At 40.9% G+C, this 7081-nt stretch overlaps 1 non-coding gene across 1 annotated transcript; it reads right to left on the reverse strand.

Moving 5' to 3' along the window:
* Window positions 1-5673: 5673 nt before the first annotated feature.
* Window positions 5674-5780, reverse strand: LOC141625301 (small nucleolar RNA R71). The gene has a single exon (XR_012535092.1). It is a non-coding gene; the product is annotated as a small nucleolar RNA R71 (small nucleolar RNA).
* Window positions 5781-7081: the final 1301 nt, after the last annotated feature.

A 7081-nucleotide genomic window follows, 5' to 3' on the forward strand; every position in this document is an offset into this window, starting at 1 on the left:
TAATACTTTAGTTATAGTTTGGTTTTAGAACGGTTGTACTTTACTTTACAGTTGGTTTGTTATGTAATCACTTAAACTTATCTATTAAAGTACGTTCTTTTATGGTTTATTTGATATACATTGCCTCGGGTAACCGAGATGGTAGCATTCTCATGCATTAGGTGGTCCTGGTAAGGCACTTGGTGTATGGTGGTCCTGGTAAGGCACTTGGTGTATGGGGGTGTTACAAAGTGGTATTACCCCCATCTGCCACCTTGAGTAATGTATGTTACGGGTATCATGCTTAGTGTTAATTTTGATTAGTTTTGCCCAAAATTTTGTCTTAAAACTCCGTCTTAAAAGTGCCCAAACTGAAATTCGCCCCAATTCTTTTGATGGTTGCTTATTTGTGAAGCTAATTTTGACAAGATTAATACCCTAATTTGTAGTTGGTTTGTTAATTGATGTTGCGATTTTCATATTTTGATAGCTATAAAGATCGTCTAATATGAATTTTGGAAGTAGTATGTTTGAACCTTTTGATTGTTTTGGTGAAAGTGTGTACATAGTTGTTTCTTCTTCTATGAGTATGCATGAAAAGTCTATTTATCTTTAAGTAAGTGTTTGTTTGTGTGCCTAAAGTATGTGTTGAAACAGATGCCAAGACCTGCAGTTGGTACCCGTCAAAGTAAGAGGGGAAGGGCTTCTGAGCTTGAGGTTGGTGAGGGGAGTCAGGGACCCACAGTCCCATCTGTGCTTAAGTACCCTACCATCGTCTTTGCTGATTTCAAGCAAAGAGATGCCTTTGTCGAGTTACAGAAATGTCGCATGAAACCAACCCGTTGTATCGACACCACAATCTTAGAGGACCTAGGGGTGGAGACGGATGTGAGGCATATATTTGAGACTATGGGTTTGACTGGTTTGGACCGTCTTAGGAAACATTCCTACTCCTTCCTAACTTTGGAGTTCATGAGCTCTTTCCTTTATGATGCGACGGCTAAGACCGTCCAATTTCGTCTCTTAAACACTAGCTTCCTCTTGACCATGGATATGTTTGCTACCCACCTTGTCCTTGCCCGACCGGAGAAGGGAGCCCTTAGAGATATCCCAACTGAGTGTGGAGCCAGTAGTTACATGCCTGGCTTTACCGGTAAGAATGCCCCCACCTCTAGCAACATGTTGATCAACGATGTTCAACATGTCACCTTGAAGATCTCTCTTCGTGCCTTGACTTGTTTACTCTATGACCGGAAAGATGTGAGTAAGCTTAACTCACATGAGGTGATGTTGCTTGTTGCCTACCTTAACCCCACCCGAGCCCTGAAAGTTTCTTACAGTGCCCCGACCAAAGTTTGTGCTAGTATAGCTTTGATGGCCACTTCTGGGACCCGTTACTTAAGCTGTGGTGCCATTGCCACACGGTTGGTGGGGAGGTTTACCACCTTTGAGGACTCCTCGACTCTTACACTTATGGCCCCGTCTATGCTTACCTTAGACCGATATTACTTCCTCGACCAGAAATGGTTGAGAACTTTGAGGTTGGTGGTTTGGCTTGGAGAGTATGGGGGATGAGTTGTATGAGGATACCCGACCCCGAGCACCTCCCTGCGACTGAGCCCTTGACGGCGGCGGTAGTGGCATCAGATTCTGATGATGATGAGGAGGTTCCTACTCGGCAATATTACCTCATTGATGCCGATATTTTGGAGGTGGTACCTGAGCCGACAAAGAGGGATCAAGCTAGACCAGAGGACCGACAACCTAGGATAGGGAGGGGTCCGAGATGGGTGAGGGAGAGAGTCGCGGAGACTCAGCCACAGCAGCCCGTGCCGCCACAGCATCAGTTTCCTTGCCACCCTTCGTTCTTCAGTCCTGAGATGAGAGTGAGTGAGCTCACGGAGAGGGTATCTGCTACCTTGACGCTCCGGAACCTACACGAGATGGCTTATGTGCAGGGCATCGGGACTACCTCAGCTCAGCCGGTGTGGTGAAGAGGTGTTGTTGACGACAGTGGGGTCTTTCACTCTTTTGGGGTGGATCAGATTACTTGGGGAGAGCCTCAGAGTTATCCTTTCGGTTGCTTGGCACCATGGTGCGTGGGAGCGGATTCAGGAGTTGGAGCCACCATGGGCGAGGAGACTGGAGGAGCGGGCACGTCTGGTGGAGGTGGTGGAGATGAGATGATGGATGGGCCGACTTTGGAGTGATGATGTTTCTCTGTTTCTACCTTGTTTTCATGGATTTGTAGTATTCGGTACTTGTTTTGGTTGATACATTAGTAGACTTTGGTTTGTATTGTGGCCATAAGGCCGTATTTTGGATGATTTTCGTACTTTGTATGCAGGTTGCTAGTGTCGGAAATGAATTTCCGACTTATGTGCATGTTTTCTTGGCCTTACGAGGTAGCAATTTGGGGAATATCGACCTGTGGCTACTCGATCGAGTAATTGCAGGGGTGGTTTAAAAATAAATTCTGATCTCGACGTACTCTATCGAGTAGCTGATGAACTCGATCGAGTAACATCAACTCGATCGAGTAACTTACAAACTCAATCGAGTGCCCATGCAGGATGGTAATTTCGTTTTAAATTTGTTTGGATCTTCACGCTTGTGGTTCTAGTGATAAATGTTCCTTGTTTTGGTGGGTGACAGCATTGTCGCGTCTCAAGTGTGGTTTATATGGTTGTAAATATATGTTTGGTTTATATGGTTTAGGGGTGGTTTATATATTTTTGCATACTGAATCGATTTACCTCAAGTAATATATTGTATGGTGGTTATGATTCTTGTTGCATATTTTGTATGGTCACATAAGATATTATTTGATGTCATGTATAATAATGGATGACAAAATATGTAATAATGTGGTTCACTATTCCGATGGTTTTCATATAAATGAATCATACTTATATAATGTCAAGGACATATCGTGGTCGTTGTGAGTCCCAATGTATAATATGAGTTATTCATAATATCGATGTGGAATACAAATTTATCGCCTTGTGTAATAGTTAAAGTTGTCTTGAGGGTGAGCTTCGGGGACGAAGTTCCTTTTAAGAGGGGAAGAGTAATGTTGCATGGAAAAATGACTTAATTATGACAATCTCATGGTACTTTAAGTAGTTGTTTGAGTAATTAGTAGTGATTATTGTATAATTGTTAGCAATTTTCATGTTGTTGTATTTCATTTTCAAGTAATGGTTAACAAATTGTTATATAGTTGTATGGTGATGTGACCATAATTAGCGCATATTTAGTCCCCTAATTAGCCTTGTTCCCATGCTTTTTAGTGCATATTTGGGTCATTTATTGTCTTTAGTTCTTTGTTTTGCATATTCTTTGAGGTTTTGTGTCCTTGGTAGGAAAGGAGTGCAAACCTTGCATTTTCATGGCAAAATGAGACTAAATTGATTGAATTCAATGACCAAGCATCAAGGAGAGACAAGATTAGAAGGCTTTTGTACATATTTTAGTAGATGAGCAATGTTAAGGAAGGATCCTTGCATCCCCAAGGAAATCCCAAAGGATTTTATGAAGAAAAGGGAAGAAAAGAGGAAGAAACAAGACTGAGGAGCAATCCGTGCGGATTGTCCTGAATCCGGCCGTCCCCAGCACCACAATCCGTGCGTCTTCCTTCAAAGACGCCCGGGCAGTAGCTACCAGAAGACGTGCGTCTTCGCCCAAAGACGCCCGGGCAGAGACCGTTGAATCCGGCCGTCCCGTGCCTAAGACGCACGGATTCCAGTCTAGCACAAATCCGTTTCTTCAAGCTTCAAATAAAGAAGCCCTTCCTTCGAAAAATAACCGGCGTCTCCCTGCTCAAATCTCAAAAGTGTAATTACTAGTTTAGCCCTTAGTTAACCTTAATGCATCCACCTAATTTCCACTATAAATACCCCATTAGTCTAATTAGAAGTGCATGTTCTTCTTATCAATTCTTAGAGTAGTTAATATAAATCAAATCTCTCTTTAGTTTTGTAATCAACAATTAATCAAGTTTTAATACAAGTTTTATTTCCTTAATCTCTCTTTTGTTCATCCTTTATTTTGGGTAATTGAAGATTATTTGGGTTATTATTGGGAGATTGACAACCTCTCAATCAAGCATCAAGTACTTCTTTTATTCTTTGCTTTATTATTGGAATCATTAGTAGATATAATTCTCTTAATCTCTTTTTAATTATTGTTAATTACTTTCATTTGTTCATCATGTTTCATTTTGTTGGTATGATTGACAACCTTGCTAGCATGATCAACATGATAATGAGTGAGTAGTGACCTAGCTAGGGTTAATGGGTAATTAGGGGAAACCAACATGGGGAATGATTCATGCTTAAATTAATATGCTTTCATGGTTTATTTGCTTGCTTGTTTTGATCTCAACTCATGGACATGTTATGTTTGATGAAATGCGAGCCTATGAATCCTTGCATTTTATACCCATCACCTATTCTTTCAACGAGACTTGTAAGACATAAACCAACTCGAGTCTCATTAGACCATGCATGTTGTTGAGTAGGGAAGACTAAGTCGACTTGTAGGTGTTGTACAATCTAATCGATTCGGCTCCGGGACCCAAACTTTCCTAGGATTGTAAGATATAACCCAACTCAATCCATCACAACAATAATTGCTTGCTTATAATTTGAGAACATGTTTGTATGATCAATTCCCATGATTCCCCTATGACCCCATGATACCCTAGTGCTTTTTATCAATTGTTTACAACCCTTTCAATTCATCTTGCTTATTTACTTTCATTGCTATTTAGTTTAGTGACCTTCTACATCAACCCAAATTGTGACACCCCTAAGACACCACTAGTTTCAATAGAAATCTCATCTCAATTCCCGTCCCTTGGGATCCGACCTTTACTTGCCTCTTTACTAATTGTAGAGTTGTTTGTGAAGTTATAAATTGTGTTTTGGTCTAGGTGCTCCTAACGACAAGTTACCGAAAAGATTTAGTCCGACCAAAAATGGCGCCATTGCCGGGGACGGTGTTAACTTGATTTAGATTTTCTTATATTGTTATTAGTTGTATCTTTCTTTGCCTTGAGGAAGTAAAACTCCTCAAGGTTTGTTCTAATTGTTTTCGAGTTTTTTGATATTTTGCATGTCTAGAAGGTCACAAGGTGATTTGTTACCATTTGATCGTGAAATTGAAAGAACTTTGACATCCAATAGAAGACTTGCTAGGAGAAATTTGAGAGGTATTAGTGAGGTTGTGGATATTCAACCAACTATTGAGTTCATAAACCCTTTTGCAAGAGAAGGTGAGGAGAACCCAACACAAAATACCACACAAAATCAACCCACAATGCCTAAGTTTTCATCACATTCCGTACCCACCGAGGAGAACCTACCCAATGGTACCCCCACACCACAACATTTGACCGGAAATTTTATTGCCAAATCCGCCTTTATCCAATTAGTCGAAAGGAGCCAATTTGGGGGGATGCCTAGTGAAGACCCTCATTCTCATATGGAAACCTTTTGTGACTATTGTGATGCGATTTCTCAAACCGGTGTAACTCAAAACCAAATTCGATGGGTCTTATTTCCTTTTTCTCTAATTGGCACCGCGAAACAATGGTTGAAGGGCCTTGATAAGGCCACTCTCGGAATTGATTCTTGGAAGAAGTTGGCTCTAACTTTCTACAAACAATTCTACCCACCGGAAAAGACTAACATGCTAAGAGCTCAAATTACGGGTTTTAAGCAAAGGGATGAAGAATCTTTGTATGAAGCTTGGGAGCGGTTCAAGGGAATTTGTCGCTCATGTCCTCACCATGGACTTAGCGAGTGGTTCTTGGTACAACAATTTTGGAACGGTCTATATGAAGATTCAAGGAACATTCTCAACATGGGATCGAATGGAATGTTCACCGAAGTTGATGACAATCAAACTTGGAACAAAATTGAGGAAATGGCGGTCCATAACTCACAATATAGTAGACCTCGCAAGGCTACTAGAGGAGGAAAGCATGAAGTGGACTCCGTTACTCAATTGGGTGCTCAACTTAGTGCTCACATCGACACAATCAATTTGAAGTTTGAAAAAGCTATGGCTAGACTTGAAGAAGCCTCAAAATCACCAAAGCATCATGTTAATGCCATGACGGCATCTCAATCAATCCCAAGTGGAATATGTGAGAATTGTGGAACTTTGGGACATGACCAAAGTGAATGTAGGGGAACAAATGAACAAGTGAATGCTTTCCAAGCATACAAGAGTGGTACCTCTTATTCCAACTATTACAATGAAAACACCAAATTCCATCCAAATCTCTCATACAAAAGCCAAAATGTTCAAAACCCTCAAACAACATACACCCCACCTCCCATGAGAAACCAAAATCAAAGACCCTTTTACAACCAAAACCAAGGTTACCAAAATCAAAATCCATACAATCAACAAAATGAACAAGGTTTTGATGTTCAAAAAGCGGCCCTCCAAATGCAAAAGAATCAACAAGAATTTTTCACTCAAATGCAAAAAGATAGTCAAGCAAAGGAAACCACCATCAACAACATTCTAGCTCACACCAAGATGTTGGAAACCCAATTGACTCAACTAGAATATTCAAGCTCACAAAGATAAAAGGGGCAATTACCATCTCAAAGTAATCCCCCAAGACATGAAACGGTTAGTGCCATTCACTTGAGAAGTGGTACAAGGTATGAAGCACCGAAGAAGCAAGTTGAGGATGAAGTTGTGGAAGCTAGTGATAAGGAATAAATTGTGCAAAACTCCAAAGATGGAGAATCATCAAAAGAAGAAATTTCAAAGAAAAATGAAGACAAGGTCAAGGAGAAGGAGCCCATTGTGATTGGACTTCCTTTTCCAAGCCGTCAAGCCAAGCCCAAATTTGATGACCAACTTGGAAAGTTTATGGAAATTGTGAAGAATTTGGAAGTATCAATTCCTTTCACGGAATTAATCAATCACGTGCCGGCCTATGCGAAATACATGAAAGACATCCTCACAAAGAAGAAGTCGATCCGGAAGCTTGAGACTATCTCCTTCACTAAGGTGAGTAGTGCAATACTTCAAGGGAGTTCACCTCCAAAACTCAAGGATCCGGGAAGCTTCTCAA

The sequence above is a fragment of the Silene latifolia genome, chromosome 1 (assembly GCF_048544455.1).
Source record: "Silene latifolia isolate original U9 population chromosome 1, ASM4854445v1, whole genome shotgun sequence".
Lineage (NCBI taxonomy): Eukaryota > Viridiplantae > Streptophyta > Magnoliopsida > Caryophyllales > Caryophyllaceae > Silene > Silene latifolia.